Here is an 18,987-nt window from a genome sequence, read left to right on the forward strand (position 1 = left end):
AATAGATCGTCATTTGAGCCTGTCCTGGGACAGCAGTATTAGATTCAGATGCACCATTGCAGGTTTACCGTATTCCTTGGACCTTCAACTCAACGATGAAACACAGAAATTGCATCGATATTGAATACAAAAGGCAAAATGTCGACTTATTTTCAAGAAGTGTAACTCTTCTAATAGTTCGTGCTTTGAGCTTTTCCTGGGACTGTGGTATTAGATCCCGATGCACCATTGCAGATTTAGTGTATCTCTTGTACCTTCAAATCAACGATGAAACACAGAAATTGCATCGATATTGAATAAAAATGGCAAAATGTCGACTTAATTACAAGAGGAGTAACTCTTCTAATAGTTCGTGTTTTGAACCTTTATTAGGACAGCAGTATTAGATTCAGATGCACCAATGCTGGTTTACAGTATCCCTTGGACCTTCAAATCAACGATGAAACACTGAAATTGCATCGATATTGAATACAAAAGTCCAAATGTCGACTTATTTACAAGAGGAGAAATTCTTCAAATAGTTCGTGCTTTGAGCCTTTCCTGGGATAGCAGTATTAGATTCCGATGCACCATTGCAGGTTTACTGTATCCCTTGGACTTACAAAACAACGATCAAACACAGAAAATGCATCGATATTGAATACAAAATGCAAAATGTCGACTTATTTATAAGAGGAGTAACTCTTCTAATATTTCGTGCTTTGAGCCATTCCTGGGACAGCAGTATTAGATTCCGATGCACCATTGCAGGTTTACTGTATCCCTTGGACCTTCAAATCAACGATGAAGCACAGAAATTGCATCGATTTTGAATACAAAAGGAAAAATCTCGACTTATTTATAGGAGGAGTAACTCTTCTTACTGTTTGTGCATTGAGCCTATCCTGGGACAGCAGTATTAGATTCTGATGCACCATTGCAGGTTTACTGTATCCCTTGGACCTACAAATCCACGATGAAACACAGAAATTGCATCGATATTGAATACAAAATGTAAAATGTCGACTTATTTATAAGAGGAGTAACTCATCTAATAGTTCGTGCTTTTAGCCATTCCTCGGACAGCAGTATTAGATTCCGATGCACCATTGCAGATTTACTGTATCCCTTGGACCTTCAAATCAACGATGAAACACAGAAATTGCATCGATATTGAATACAAAAGGCATGATGTCGACTTATTTACAAGAGGAGTAACTCTTCTAATGGTTCGTGCTTTGAGCCATTCCTGGGACAGCAGTATTAGATTACGAAGCATCATTGCAGGTTTACTGTATCCCTTGGTCCTTCAAATCAACGATGAAACACAGAAATTGCATCGATAATGGATACAAAAGCAAAATGTCGACTTATTTATAAGAGGAGTAACACTTCTAATAGTTCGTGATTTGAGCCTTTCCTGGGACAGCAGAATTAGATTCCGATGCACCATTGCAGGTTTACTGTATCCCTTGGACCTTCAATTCAACGATGAAACACAGAAATTGCATCGATATTGAATACAAAATGCAAAATGTCGACTTATTTACAAGAGGAGTAACTCTTCAAATAGTTCGTGCTTTGAGCCTATCCTGGGACAGCAGTATTAGATCCCGATGCACCATTGCAGGTTTACTGTATCACTTGGACATTCAAATCAACGATGAAACACAGAAATTGCATCGATATTGAATACAAAAGGCAAAATGTTGACTTAATTATAAGAGGAGTAACTCCTGTAATGGTTCTTGTTTTGAGCCTTTCCTGGGACGGCAGTATTAGATTCCGATGCACCATTGCAGGTTTACTGTATCCCTTGGACCTTCAAATCAACGATGAAACACAGAAATTGCATTGATATTGAAAACAAAAGGCAAATTGTCGACTTATTTACAAGAGGAATAACTCTTCTAATAGCTCGTGCCTTGAGCCTTTCCTGGGACAGCAGTATTAGATACCGATGCACCACTGCAGGTTTACTGTATCCCTTGGACCTTCAAATCAACGATGAAACACAGAAATTGAATCGCTATTGAATACAAAAGGATAAATGTCGACTTATTTATAAGAGGAGTAACTCTTCTAATAGTTCGTGTTTTGAGCCTTTCCTGGGACAGCAGTATTAGATTCAGATGCACCATTGCAGGTTTACCGTATTCCTTGGACCTTCAACTCAACGATGAAACACAGAAATTGCATCGATATTGAATACAAAAGGCAAAATGTCGACTTATTTTCAAGAAGTGTAACTCTTCTAATAGTTCGTGCTTTGAGCTTTTCCTGGGACAGTGGTATTAGATCCCGATGCACCATTGCAGGTTTAGTGTATCTCTTGTACCTTCAAATCAACGATGAAACACAGAAATTGCATCGATATTGAATACAAAAGGCAAAATGTCGACTTATTTACAAGAGGAGTAACTCTTCTAATAGTTCGTGCTTTGAGCCTTTCCTGGGACTGCAGTATTATATTCCGATGCACCAATGCAGGTTTAGTGTATCCCTTGGACCTTCAACTCAACGACGAAACACAGAAATTGCATCGATATTGAATACAAAAGGCAAAATGTCGACTTATTTTCAAGAGGTGTAACTCTTCTAATAGTTCGTGCTTTGAGCATTTCCTGGGACAACAGTATTAGATTCCGATGCACCATTGCGGGTTTACTGTATCCCTTGGACCTTCAAATGAACGATGAAACACAGAAATTGCATCGATATTGCATACAAAAGGCAAAATGTCGACTTATTTATAAGAGGATTAACTCTTCTAATAGCTCGTGCTTTGAACCTTTCCTGGGACAGCAGTAATAGATTCCGATGCACCATTGCAGGTTTACTGTATCCCGTGGACCTCCAAATCAACGATGAAACACAGAAATTGAATCGATATTGAATACAAAATGCAAAATGTCGACTTATTTACATGAGGACTAACTCTTCAAATAGTTCGTGCTTTGAGCTTTTCCTGGGACAGCGGTATTAAATCCCAATGCACCATTGCAGGTTTAGTGTATACCTTGGACCTTCAAATCAACGATGAAACACAGAAATTGCATCGATATTGAATACAAAAGGCTAAATGTCGACTTATTTACAAGAGGAGTAACTCTTCTAATAGTTCGTGATTTTAGAATTTCCTGGAACAGCAGTATTAGATTCCGATGCACCATTGCAGGTTTACTGTATCCCTTGACCTTCAAATCAACGATGAGACACAGAAATTGCATCGATATTGAATACAAAAGGCAAAATGTCGACTAATTTACAAGTGGACTAATTCTTCTAATAGTTCGTGCTTTGAGCTTTCCCTGGGACAGCGGTATTAGATTCCGATGCACCATTGCAGGCTTACTGTATCCCTTGGACCTTCGAATCAACGATGAAACACAGAAATTGCATCGATATTGAATACAAAAGGCTAAATGTCGACTTATTTACAAGAGGAGTAACTCTTCTAATAGTTCGTGATATTAAAATTTCCTGGGACAGCAGTATTAGATTCCGATGCACCTTTGCAGCTTTACTGTATCCCTTCGACCTTCAAATCAGACCTGAAACAAAGAAATTGCATCGATATTGACTACAAAAGTCCAAATGTCGACTTATTTACAAGAGGAGCAACTCTTCAAATAGTTCGTGCTTTGAGCCATTCCTGGGACAGCAGTATTAGATTCCGATGCACCATTGCAGGTTTACTGTATCCCTTGGACCTACAAAACAACGATGAAACACAGAAATTGCATCGATATTGAATACAAAATGCAAAATGTCGACTTATTTATAAAAGGAGTAACTCTTCTAATAGTTCGTGCTGTGAGCCTTTCCTGGGACAGCAGTATTAGATTCAGATGCACAATTGCTGGTTTACTGTATCCCTCGGACCTACAAAACAACGATGAAACACAGAAATTGCATCGATATTGAATACAAAAGGCTAAATGTCGATTTATTTACAAGAGGAATAACTCTTCTAATAGTTTGTGATTTTAAATTTCCTGGGACAGCAGTATTAGATTCCAATGCACCATTGCAGGTTTACTGTATCCCTTGGACCTTCAAATCAACGATGAAGCACAGAAATTGCATCGATATTGAATACAAAAGGAAAAATCTCGACTTATTTTTAGGAGGAGTAACTCTTCTAACTGTTTGTGCATTGAGCCTTTCCTGGGACAGCAGTATTAGATTCCGATGCACAATTGCAGGTTTATTGTATCCCTTGGACCTACAGATCAACGATAAAAACACAGATATTGCATCGATATTGAATACAAAATGCAAAATGTCGACTTATTTATAGGAGGAGTAACTCTTCTAATAGTTCGTGCTTTGAGCCTTTCCTGGGACAGCAGTATTAGATTCCGATGCACCATTGCAGGTTTACTGTATCCCTTGGACCTTCAAATCAACGATGAAACACATAAATAGCATCGATATTGAATAGAAAAGGCAAAATGTCGACTTATTTATAAGTTGAGTAACTCATCTAATATGTCGTGCTTTTAGCCATTCCTGGGACAGCAGTATTAGATTCCGATGCACCATTGCAGGTTTACTGTATCCTTTTGACCTTCGAATCAACGATGAAACACAGAAATTGCATCGATATGAATACAAAAGGCTAAATATCGATTTAATTTCAAGAGGAGTAACTCTTCTAATAGTTCGTGTTTTAGAATTTCCTGGGGCAGCAGTATTAGATTCCGATGCACAATTGCAGGTTAACTGTATCCCTTGGACATTCAAATCAACGATGAAACACAGAAATTGCATCGATATTGAATACAAATGGGGAAATGCCGACTTATTTACAAGAGGAGTAACTCTTCTAATAGTTCGTGTTTTGAGCCATTCCTGGGACAGCAGTATTCGATTCCGATGCACCATTGCAGGTTTACTGTATCCCTTGGACCTTCAAATCAACGATGAAACACAGCAATTGCATCGATATTGAATACAAAAGTCATGATGTCGGCTTATTTACAAGAGGAGTAACTCTTCTAATAGTTCGTGTTTTGAGCCATTCCTGGGACAGCAGTATTAGATTACGATGCATCATTGCAGGTTTACTGTATCCCTTGGTCCTTCAAATCAACGGTGAAACACAGAAATTGCATCGATATTGAATACAAAACGCAAAATGGCGACTTATTTGCAAGAGGAGTACTCTTCTAATAGTTCGTGCTTTGAGCCTTTCCTGGGACAGCAGTATTAGATTCCGATGCACCATTGCAGGTTTAATGTATCCCTTGGACATTCAATTCAACGATGAAACACAGAAATTGCATCGATATTGAATACAAAAGGCAAAATGTCGACTTATTTACAAGAGGAGTAACTCTTCAAATAGTTCGTGTTTGAGCCTTTTTTGGGACAGCAGTATTAGATTCCGATACACCATTGCAGGCTTACTGTATCCCTTGGACCTTCAAATCAACGATGAAACACAGAAATTGCATCGATATTTAATACAAAAGGCAACAGGTCGACTTATTTACAAGAGGAGTAACTCTTCTAATAGTTCGTGCTTTGAGCCTTTCCTGGGACAGCAGTGTTAGATTCCGATGCATTATTGCAAGATTACTGTATCCCTTGGACCTTCAAATCAACGATGAAACACAGAAATTGCATCGATATTGAATACAAAAGGCAAAATGTCTACTTATCTACAAGAGGAGTAACTCTTCTAATAGTTAGAGCTATGAGCCTTTCCTGGGACAGCAGTATTAGATTCCGATGCACCATTGGAGGTTTACTGTATCTCTTGGACCTTCAAATCAACGATGAAACACAGAAATTGCATCGATATTGAATACAAAAGGCAAAAGGTTGATATATTTACAAGATTAGTAACTCTTCTCATTGTTCGTGATTTGAGCCTTTCCTGGGACAGCAGTATTAGATTCCGATCCACCAATGCAGGTTTAGTGTATAACTTGGACATTCAAATCAACGATTAAACACAGAAATTGCATCGATATTGAAAACAAAATACAAGATGTCGACTTATTTATAAGCGGAGTAGCTCTTCTAATATTTCGTGCTTTGAGCTTTTCCTGGGACAGCAGTATTAGATACCGATGCATCATTGCAGGTTTACTGTATCCCTTGGACCTTCAAATCAACGATGAAACACAGAAATTGCATCGATATTGAATACAAAAGGCAAAATATCGACATATTTTCAAGACGAGTAACTCTTCTAATAGTTCGTGCTTTGAGCCTTTCCTGGGACAGCAGTATTATATAACGATGCACCATTGCAGGTTTACTGTATCTTTTGGACCTTCAAGTCAACGATGAAACCCAGAAATTGCATCGATATTGAATACAAAAGACAAAATGTCGACTTATTTACAAGAGGAGTAGCTCTTCAAATAGTTCGTGGTTAGAGCCTTTCCTGGGACAGCAGTATTAGGTTCCGATGCACCATTCGAAGTTTAATGTATCCCTTGGACCTTCAAATCAACGATGAAACACAGAAAATGCATCGATATTGAATACAAAAGTGAAAATGTTGACTTGTTTACAAGAGGAGTAACCCTTCTAATAGTTTCTGTTTTGAGCCTTTCCTGGGACAGCGGTATTAGATTCCGATGCACCATTGCAAGTTTAGTGTATCCCTTAGACTTCAAATCAACGATTAATCACAGAAATTGCATCGATATTGAATACAAAAGGCAAGATGTCGACTTATTTATAAGAGAAGTAACTCTTCTAATAGTTCGTGCTTTGAGCCTTTCCTGGGACAGCAGTATTAGATACCGACGCATCATTGCAGGTTTACTGTATCCCTTGGACCTTCTAATCAACGATGAATCGAAGAAATTGCTTCGATATTGAATACAAAAAGCAAAATATCGACTTAGTTACAAGAGGAGTAACTCTTCTAATAGTTCGTGCTTTGAGCCTTTCTTGGGACAACAGAATTAGATTCCGATGCACCATTGCTGGTTTACTGTATCCCTTGGACCTTCAATTCACTGATGAAACACAGAAATTGAATCGATATTGAATACAAAGGGCAAGATGTCGACTTATTTACAAGAGGAGTAACTCTTCTAATAGTTCGTGCTTTGAGCCTTTCCTCGGACAGCAGTATTAGATTCCGATGCACCATTACAGCCTTGCTGCATCCCTTGAACCTTCAAATCATCGATGAAACACAGAAATTGCATGGATATTGAATACAAAAGGCAAAATGTCGACTTCATTACAAGAGGAGTAACTCTCCTATAAGTTCGTGTTTTGAGCCTTTCCTGAGACAGCAGTATTACATTCCGATGCACCATTGTAGGTTTACTGTATCCCTTTGACCTTCGAATCAACGATAAAACACAGAAATGGCATCGATATTGAATACAAAAGGCTAAATGTCGACTTATTTACAAGAGGAGTAACTCTTCTAATAGTTCGTGCTTTTAGAATTTCCTGGGACAGCAGTATTAGATTCCGATGCACCATTGCACGTTAACTGTATCCCTTTGACCTTCAAACCAACGACGAAACACAGAAATTGCATCGATATTGAATACAAATGGAAAATGTCGTCTTATTTACAAGAGGAATAGCTCTTCTAATAGTTCGTGCTTTGAGCCTTTCCTGGGAAAGCAGTATTAGATTCCGATGCACCATTGCAGGTTTACTGTATCCCTTGGACCTTCAAATCAACGATGAAACATAGAAATTGCATCGATATTGAACACAAAAGGCAAGATATCGGCTTATTTACAAGAGGTGTAACTCTTCTAATAGTTCGTGTTTTAGCCTTTCCTGGGACAGCAGAATTAGATTCCGATACACCATTGCAGCTTTACTGTATCCCTAGGACCTTCAAATCAACGATGAAACACAGAAATTGCATCGATATTGAATACAAAATGCAAAATGTCGACTTATTTACAAGACTAGTAACACTTAAAATAGTTCGTGCTTTAAGCCTTTCCTGGGACAGCAGTATTAGATTCCGATGCACCATTGCAAATTTACTGTATCACTTGGACCTTCAAATCAACGATGAAACACAGAAATTGCATCGATATAGAATACAAAAGGCAAGATGTCGACTTTTTTATTAGAGGAGTAACTCTTCTAATAGTTCGTGCTTTGAGCCATTCCTGGGACAGCAGTATTAGATTACGATGCATCATTGCAGGTTTACTGTATCCCTTGGTCCTTCAAATCAATGATGAAACACAGAAATTGCATCGATATTGAATACAAAAGGCAAAATGTCGACTTATTTACAAGAGGAGTAACTCTTCTAATAGCTCGTGCTTTGAGCCCTTCCTGCGACAGCAGTATTAGATTCCGATGCACCATTGTAGGTTTACTGTATCCCTTTGACCTTCGAATCAACGATGAAACACAGAAATTGCATCGATGTTGAATACAAAATGCAAGATGTCGACTTATTTATAAGAGGAGTAACTCTTCTAATAGTTCGTGCTTTGAGCCTTTCCAGGGACAGCAGCATTAGATACCGACGCATCATTGCAGGTTTACTGTATCCCTTGGACCTTCAAATCAACGATGAAACACAGAAATTGCATCGATATTGAATACAAAAGGCAAAATATCGACTTATTTACAAGAGGAGTAACTCTTCTAATAGTTCGTGCTTTGAGCCTTTCCTGGGACAACAGTATTAGATTCCGATGCACCATTGCTGGTTTACTGTATCCCTTGGACCTTCAAATCAGACATGAAACACAGAAATTGCATCGATATTGAATACAAAAGGCAAAATGTCGACTTATTTACAAGAGGAGTAACTCTTCTAATAGCTCGTGCTTTGAGCCCTTCCTGCGACAGCAGTATTAGATTCCGATGCACCATTGTAGGTTTACTGTATCCCTTTGACCTTCGAATCAACGATGAAACACAGAAATTGCATCGATGTTGAATACAAAATGCAAGATGTCGACTTATTTATAAGAGGAGTAACTCTTCTAATAGTTCGCGGTTTGAGCCTTTCCTGGGACATCAGTATTAGATTCCGATGCAACATTGCAGATTTACTGTATCCCTTGGACCTTCAAATCAACGATGAAACACAAAAATTGCATCGATATTGAATACAAAAGGCAAGATGTGGACTTATTTATAAGAGGAGTAACTCTTCAAATAGTTCGTGCTTTGAGCCTTTCCTGGGACAGCAGTATTACGTTCCGATGCACCATTGGAGGTTTACTGTATGCATTGGACCTTCAAATCAACGATGAAACACAGAAATTGCATCGATATCGAATACAAAAGGCAAAATGTTGACTTGTTTACAAGAGGAGTAACTCTTCTAATAGTTCGTGTTTTGAGCCTTTCCTGGGACAGCAGTATTAGATTCCGATTCACCATTGCAGGTTTAATGTATCCCTTGAACCTTCAAATCAACGATGAAACACAGAAATTGCATCGATATTGAATACAAAAGGCAAGATATCGACTTATTTACAAGACTAGTAACACTTGTAATAGTTCGTGCTTTGAGCCTTTCCTGGGACATCAGTATTAGATTCCGATGCACCATTGCAGATTTACTGTATCCCTTGGACCTTCAAATCAACAATGAGACACAAAAATTGCATCGATATTGAATACAAAATGCAAGATGACAACTTATTTATAAGAGGAGTAACTCTTCTAAAAGTTCGTGCTTTGAGCCATTCCTGGGACAGCAGTATTAGATTACGATGCATCATTGCAGGTTTACTGTATCCCCTGGTCCTTCAAATCAATGATGAAACACAGAAATTGCATCGATATTGAATACAAAAGGCAAAATGTCGACTTATTTACAAGAGGAGTAACTCTTCTAATAGTTCGTGCTTTGAGTCTTTCCTGGGACAGCAGTATTAGATTCCGATGCACCATTGCTGGTTTAATGTATCTCTTGGACCTTCAAATCAACGATGAAACACAGAAATTGCATCGATATTGAATACAAAAGGAAAAATGTTGACTTATTTACAAGAGGAGTATCTCTTCTAATAGTTCGTGCTTTGAGCCTTGCCTGGTACAGCAGTATTAGATTCCGATGCATCATTGCAGGTTTAGTGTATCCCTTGGACGTTCAAATCAACGATTAAACACAGAAATTGCATCGATATTGAATACAAAATGCAAGATGTCGACTTATTTATAAAAGGAGTAACTCTTCTAATAGTTCGTGCTTTGAGCCTTTCCAGGGACAGCAGTATTAGATACCGACGCATCATTGCAGGTTTACTGTATCCCTTGGACCTTCAAATCAACGATGAAAGACAGAAATTGCATCGATATTGAGTACAAAAGGCAAAATATCGACTTATTTACAAGAGGAGTAACTCTTCTAATAGTTCGTGCTTTGAGCCTTTCCTGGGACAACAGTATTAGATTCCGATGCACCATTGCAGGTTTACTGTATCCCTTGGACCTTCAAATCAACGATGAAACACAGAAATTGCATCGATATTGAATACAAAAGGCAAAATGTCGACTTAATTACAAGAGGAGTAACTCTTCTAATTGTTGGTGTTTTGAGCCTTTCCTGGGACAGCAGTATTAGATTCCGATGCACCATTGCAGGTTTACTGTATCCCTTGGACCTTCAAATCAACGATGAAACACAGAAATTGCATCGATATTGAATAGAAAAAGCAAAATGTCGACTTATTTACAAGAGGAGTAACTCTTCAAATAGTTCGAGCTTTTAGCCTTTCCTGCGACCGCAGTATTAGATTCCGATGCACCATTGTAGGTTTACTGTATCCCTTTGACCTTCGAATCAACGATGAAACACAGAAATTGCATCGATATTGAATACAAAAGGCTAAATGTCGACTTATTTACAAGAGGAGTAACTCTTCTAATAGTTCGTGCTTTTAGAATTTCCTGGGGCAGCAGCATTAGATTCCGATGCACCATTGCAGGTTAACTGTATCCCTTTGACCTTCAAATCAACGATGAAACACAGAAATTGCATCGATATTGAATACAAATGGAAAATGTCGACTTATTTACAAGAGGAGTAGCTCTTCTAATAGTTCGTGCTTTGAGCCTTTCCTGGGACAGCAGTATTAGATTCCGATGCAGCATTGCAGGTTTACTGTATCCCTTGGAACTTCAAATCAACGATGAAACACAGAAATTGCATCGATATTGAATACAAAAGGCAAGATTTCGACTTATTTACAAGAGGTGTAACTCTTCTAATAGTTCGTGTTTTAGCCTTTCCTGGGACAGCAGAATTAGATTCCGATGCACCATTGCAGCTTTACTGTATCCCTAGGACCTTCAAATCAACGATGAAACACAGAAATTGCATCGATATTGAATACAAAATGCAAAATGTGGACTTATTTACAAGACTATTAACACTTCTAATAGTTCGTGCTTTGAGCCTTTCCTGGGACAGCAGTATTAGATTCCGATGCACCATTGCAAATTTACTGTATCCCTTGGACCTTCAAATCAACGATGAAACACAGAAATTGCATCGATATTGAATACAAAAGGCAAAATATCTATTTATCTACAAGAGGAGTAACTCTTCTAATAGTTCGAGCTATGAGCCTTTCCCGTGACAGCAGTATTAGATTCCGATGCACCATTGGAGGTTTCCCGTATCCCTTGGACCTTCAAATCAACGATGAAACACAGAAATTGCATCGATATTGAATACAAAAGATAAAATGTTGATAGATTTACAAGATTAGTAACTCTTCTAATTGTTCGTGTTTTGAGCCTTTCCTGGGACAGCAGTATTAGATTCCGATCCACCAATGCAGTTTTAGTGTTACCCTTGGACCTTCAAATCAACGATTAAACACAGAAATTGCATCGATATTGAATACAAAATGCAAGATGTCGACTTATTTATAAGAGGAGTAACTCTTCTAATAGTTCGTGCTTTGAGCTTTTCCTGGGACAGCAGTATTAGATCACGATGCATCATTGTTACAAGACGAGTAACTCTTCTAATAGTTCGTGCTTTGAGCCTTTCCTGGGACAGCAGTATTAGATTCCGATGCGCCATTGCAGGTTTACTGTATCTCTTGGACCTTCAAGTCAACGATGAAACCCAGAAATTGCATCGATATTGAATACAAAAGACAAAATGTCGACTTATTTACAAGAGGAGTAACTCTTCAAATAGTTCGTGCTTTGAGCCTTTCCTGGGACAGCAGTATTAGGTTCCGATACACCATTGGAGGTTTACTGTATCCCTTGGACCTTCAAATCAACGATGAAACACAGAAATTGCATCGATATTGAAAACAGAAGGCAAAATGTTGACTTGTTTACAAGAGGAGTAACTCTACTAATAGTTTGTGCTTTGAGCCTTTCCTGGGACAGCGGTATTAGATTTCTATGCACCATTGCAGGTTTACTGTATCCCTTGGACCTTCAAATCAACGATGAAACACAGAAATAGCATCGATATTTAATACAAAAGGCAAGATGTCGACTTATTTATAAGAGGAGTAACTCTTCTAATAGTTCGTGCTTTGAGGCTTTCCTGGGACAGCAGTATTAGATACCGACGCATCGTTGCAGGTATACTGTATCCCTTGGACCTTCAAATCAACGATGAAACACAGAAATTGCTTCGATATTGAATACAAAAGGCAAAACATCGACTTATTTACAAGAGGAGTAACTCTTCTAATAGTTCGTGCTTTGAGCCTTTCTTGGGACAACAGTATTAGATTCCGATGCACCATTGCTGGTTTACTGTATCCCTTGGACCTTCAATTCTACGATGAAACACAGAAATTGAATCGATATTGAATAGTAAGGGTAAGATGTCGACTTATTTACAAGAGGAGTAACTCTTCTAATAGTTCGTGCTTTGAGCCTTTCTTGGGACAACAGTATTAGATTCCGATGCACCATTGCTGGTTTACTGTATCCCTTGGACCTTCAATTCTACGATTAAACACAGAAATTGCATCGATATTGAATACAAAATGCAAGATGTCGACTTATTTATAAGAGGAGTAACTCTTCTAATAGTTCGTGCTTTGAGCCTTTCCAGGGACAGCAGTATTAGATACCGACGCATCATTGCAGGTTTACTGTATCCCTTGCACCTTCAAATCATTAATGAAACACAGAAATTGCATCGATATTGAATACAAAAGGCAAAATATCGACTTATTTACAAGAGGAGTAACTCTTCTAATAGATCGTGCTTTGAGCCTTTCCTGGGACAACAGTATTAGTTTCCGATGCACCATTGTAGGTTTACTGTATCCCTTTGACCATCGAATCAACGATGAAACACAGAAATTGCATCGATATTGAATACAAAAGGCTAAATGTCGACTTATTTACAAGAGGAGTAACTCTTCTAATAGTTCGTGCTTTTAGAATTTCCGGGTACAGCAGTATTAGATTCCGATGCACCATTGCAGGTTAACTGTATCCCTTTGATCGTCAAATCAACGATGAAACACAGAAATTGCATCGATATTGAATACAAATGGAAAATGTCGACTTATTTACAAGAGGAGTAGCTCTTCTAATAGTTCGTGCTTTGAGCCTTTCCTGGGACAGCAGTATTAGATTCCGATGCACCATTGTGGGTTTACTGTATCCCTTGGAACTTCAAATCAACGATGAAACACAGAAATTGCATCGATATTGAATACAAAAGGCAAGATGTCGCCTTATTTACAAGAGGTGTAACTCTTCTAATAGTTCGTGTTTTAGCCTTTCCTGGGACAGCAGAATTAGATTCCGATGCACCATTGCAGCTTTACTGTATCCGTAGGACCTTCAAATCAACGATGAAACACAGAAATTGCATCGATATTGAATACAAAATGCAAAATGTCGACTTATTTACAAGACTAGTAACACTTGTAATAGTTCGTGCTTTGAGCCTTTCCTGGGACAGCTGTATTAGATTCCGATGCAACATTGCAGGTTTACTGTATCCCTTGGACCTTCAAATCAACGATGAAACACAGAAATTGCATCGATATTGAATACAAAAGGCAAAATGTTGATATATTTACAAGATTAGTAACTCTTCTAATAGTTCGTGATTTGAGCCTTTCCTGGGACAGCAGTATTAGATTCCGATGCACCATTGCAGGTTTACTGTATCTCTTGGACATTCAAGTCAACGATGAAACCCAGAAATTGCATCGATATTGAATACAAAAGACAAAATGTCGACTTATTTACAAGAGGAGTAACTCTTCAAATAGTTCGTGCTTTGAGCCTTTCCTGGGACAGCAGTATTAGATTCCGATGCACCATTGCAGGTTTACTGTATCTCTTGGACATTCAAGTCAACGATGAAACCCAGAAATTGCATCGATATTGAATACAAAAGACAAAATGTCGACTTATTTACAAGAGGAGTAACTCTTCAAATAGTTCGTGCTTTGAGCCTTTCCTGGGACAGCAGTATTAGGTTCCGATGCATCATTGGAGGTTTACTGTATCCCTTGGACTTTCAAATCAATGATGAAACACAGAAATTGCATCGATAATGAATACAAAGGGCAAAATGTTGACTTGATTACAAGAGGAGTAACTCTTCTAATAGTTTGTGCTTTGAGCCTTTCCTGGGACAGCGGTATTAGATTCCGATGCACCATTGCAGGTTTACTGTATCCATTGGACCTTCAAATCAGCGATTAAACACAGAAATCGCATCGATATTGAATACAAAAGGCCAGATGTCGACTGATTTATAAGAGGAGTAACTCTTCTAATAGTTCTTGCTTTGAGCATTTCCTGGGACTGCAGTATTAGATACCGACGCATTATTGCAGGTTTACTGTATCCCTTGGACCTTCAAATCAACGATGAAACACAGAAGTTGCATCGATATTGAATACAAAAGGCAAGATGTCGACTTATTTATAAGAGGAGTAACTCTTCTAATAGTTCGTGCTTTGAGGGTTTCCTGGGACAGCAGTATTAGATACCGACGCATCGTTGCAGGTATACTGTATCCCTTGGACCTTCAAATCAACGATGAAACACAGAAATTGCTTCGATATTGAATACAACAGGCAAAACATCGACTTATTTACAAGAGGAGTAAGTCTTCTAATAGTTCGTGCTTTGAGCCTTTCTTGGGACAACAGTATTAGATTCCGATGCACCATTGCTGGTTTACTGTATCCCTAGGACCTCCAATTCTACGATGAAACACAGAAATTGAATCGATATTAAATAGAAAGGGTAAGATGTCGACTTATTTACAAGAGGAGTAACTCTTCTAATAGTTCGTGCTTTGAGCCTTTCCTGGGACAGCAGTATTAGATTCCGATGCACCATTGCTGGTTTAATGTATCCCTTGGACCTTCAAATCAACGATGAAACACAGAAATTGCATCGATATTGAATACAAAAGGAAAAATGTTGACTTATTTACAAGAGGAGTACCTCTTCTAATAGTTCGTGCTTTGAGCCTATCCTGGGACAGCGGTATTAGATTCCGATGCACCATTGCAGGTTTAGTGTATACCTTATACCTTCAAATCAACGATTAAACACAGAAATTGCATCGATATAGAATACAAAATGCAAGATGTCGACTTATTTATAAGAGGAGTAACTCTTCTAATAGTTCGTGCTTTGAGCTTTTCCTGGGACAGCAGTATTAGATCACGATGCATCATTGTTACAAGACGAGTAACTCTTCTAATAGTTCGTGCTTTGAGCCTTTCCTGGGACAGCAGTATTAGATTCCGATGCGCCATTGCAGGTTTACTGTATTTCTTGGACCTTCAAGTCAACGATGAAACCCAGAAATTGCATCGATATTGAATACAAAAGACAAAATGTCGACTTATTTACAAGAGGAGTAACTCTTCAAATAGTTCGTGCTTTGAGCCTTTCCTGGGACAGCAGTATTAGGTTCCGATACACCATTGGAGGTTTACTGTATCCCTTGGACCTTCAAATCAACGATGAAACACAGAAATTGCATCGATATTGAAAACAGAAGGCAAAATGTTGACTTGTTTACAAGAGGAGTAACTCTACTAATAGTTTGTGCTTTTAGCCTTTCCTGGGACAGCGGTATTAGATTTCTATGCACCATTGCAGGTTTACTGTATCCCTTGGACCTTCAAATCAATGATGAAACACAGAAATTGCATCGATATTGAATACAAAATGCAAGATGTCGACTTATTTATAAGAGGAGTAACTCTTCTAATAGTTCGTGCTTTGAGGCTTTCCTGGGACAGCAGTATTAGATACCGACGCATCGTTGCAGGTATACTGTATCCCTTGGACCTTCAAACCAACGATGAAACACAGAAATTGCTTCGATATTGAATACAAAAGGCAAAACATCGACTTATTTACAAGAGGAGTAACTCTTCTAATAGTTCGTGCTTTGAGCCTTTCTTGGGACAACAGTATTAGATTCCGATGCACCATTGCTGGTTTACTGTATCCCTTGGACCTTCAATTCTACGATGAAACACAGAAATTGAATCGATATTGAATAGAAAGGGTAAGATGTCGACTTATTTACAAGAGGAGTAACTCTTCTAATAGTTCGTGCTTTGAGCCTTTCCTGGGACAGCGGTATTAGATTCCGATGCACGATTGCAGGTTTAGTGTATACCTTATACCTTCAAATCAATGATTAAACACAGAAATTGCATCGATATTGAATACAAAATGCAAGATGTCGACTTATTTATAAGAGGAGTAACTCTTCTAATAGTTCGTGCTTTGAGCCTTTCCAGGGACAGCAGTATTAGATACCGACGCATCATTGCAGGTTTACTGTATCCCTTGCACCTTCAAATCATTGATGAAACACAGAAATTGCATCGATATTGAATACAAAAGGCAAAATATCGACTTATTTACAAGAGGAGTAACTCTTCTAATAGTTCGTGCTTTGAGCCTTTCCTGGGACAACAGTATTAGTTTCCGATGCACCATTGTAGGTTTACTGTATCCCATTCACCTTCGAATCAACGATGAAACACAGAAATTGCATCGATATTGAATACAAAAGGCTAAATGTCGACTTATTTACAAGAGGAGTAACTCTTCTAATAGTTCGTGCTTTTAGAATTTCCGGGTACAGCAGTATTAGATTCCGATGCACCATTGCAGGTTAACTGTATCCCTTTGATCTTCAAATCAACGATGAAACACAGAAATTGCATCGATATTGAATACAAATGGAAAATGTCGACTTATTTACAAGAGGAGTAGCTCTTCTAATAGTTCGTGCTTTGAGCCTTTCCTGGGACAGCAGTATTAGATTCCGATGCACCATTGTGGGTTTACTGTATCCCTTGGAACTTCAAATCGACGATGAAACACAGAAATTGCATCGATATTGAATACAAAAGGCAAGATGTCGACTTATTTACAAGAGGTGTAACTCTTCTAATAGTTCGTGTTTTAGCCTTTCCTGGGACAGCAGAATTAGATTCCGATGCACCATTGCAGCTTTACTGTATCCGTAGGACCTTCAAATCAACGATGAAACACAGAAATTGCATCGATATTGAATACAAAATGCAAAATGTCGACTTATTTACAAGACTAGTAACACTTCTAATAGTTCGTGCTTTGAGCCTTTCCTGGGACAGCTGTATTAGATTCCGATGCAACATTGCAGGTTTACTGTATCCCTTGGACCTTCAAATCAACGATGAAACACAGAAATTGCATCGATATTGAATACTAAAGGCAAAATGTTGATATATTTACAAGATTAGTAACTCTTCTAATAGTTCGTGATTTGAGCCTTTCCTGGGACAGCAGTATTAGATTCCGATGCACCATTACAGGTTTACTGTATCTCTTGGACATTCAAGTCAACGATGAAACCCAGAAATTGCATCGATATTGAATACAAAAGACAAAATGTCGACTTATTTACAAGAGGAGTAACTCTTCAAATAGTTCGTGCTTTGAGCCTTTCCTGGGACAGCAGTATTAGGTTCCGATGCATCATTGGAGGTTTACTGTATCCCTTGGACTTTCAAATCAATAATGAAACACAGAAATTGCATCGATAATGAATACAAAGGGCAAAATGTTGACTTGATTACAAGAGGAGTAACTCTTCTAATAGTTTGTGCTTTGAGCCTTTCCTGGGACAGCGGTATTAGATTCCGATGCACCATTGCAGGTTTAGTGTATCCATTGGACCTTCAAATCAACGATTAAACACAGAAATCGCATCGATATTGAATACAAAAGGCAAGATGTCGACTTATTTAGAAGAGGAGTAACTCTTCTAATAGTTCTTGCTTTGAGCCTTTCCTGGGACTGCAGTATTAGATACCGACGCATTATTGCAGGTTTACTGTATCCCTTGGACCTTCAAATCAACGATGAAACACAGAAATTGCATCGATATTGAATACAAAAGGCAAGATGTCGACTTATTTATAAAAGGAGTAACTCTTCTAATAGTTCGTGTTTTGAGGCTTTCCTGGGACAGCAGTATTAGATACCGACGCATCGTTGCAGGTATACTGTATCCCTTGGACCTTCAAATCAACGATGAAACACAGAAATTGCTTCGATATTGAATACAAAAGGCAAAACATCGACTTATTTACAAGAGGAGTAACTCCTCTAATAGTTCGTGCTTTGAGCCTTTCTTGGGACAACAGTATTAGATTCCGATGCACCATTGCTGGTTTACTGTATCCCTTGGACCTCCAATTCTACGATGAAACACAGAAATTGAATCGATATTAAATAGAAAGGGTAAGATGTCGACTTATTTACAAGAGGAGTAACTCTTCTAATAGTTCGTGCTTTGAGCCTTTCCTGGGACAGCAGTATTAGATTCCGATGCACCATTGCTGGTTTAATGTATCCCTTGGCCCTCCAAATCAACGATGAAACACAGAAATTGCATCGATATTGAATACAAAAGGAAAAATGTTGACTTATTTACAAGAGGAGTACCTCTTCTAATAGTTCGTGCTTTGAGCCTTTCCTGGGACAGCAGTATTAGATTCCGATTCACCGTTGCAGGTTAACTGTATCCCTTTGATCTTCAAATCA

Source organism: Schistocerca cancellata, chromosome 2 (genome assembly GCF_023864275.1).
Source record: "Schistocerca cancellata isolate TAMUIC-IGC-003103 chromosome 2, iqSchCanc2.1, whole genome shotgun sequence".
NCBI lineage: Eukaryota > Metazoa > Arthropoda > Insecta > Orthoptera > Acrididae > Schistocerca > Schistocerca cancellata.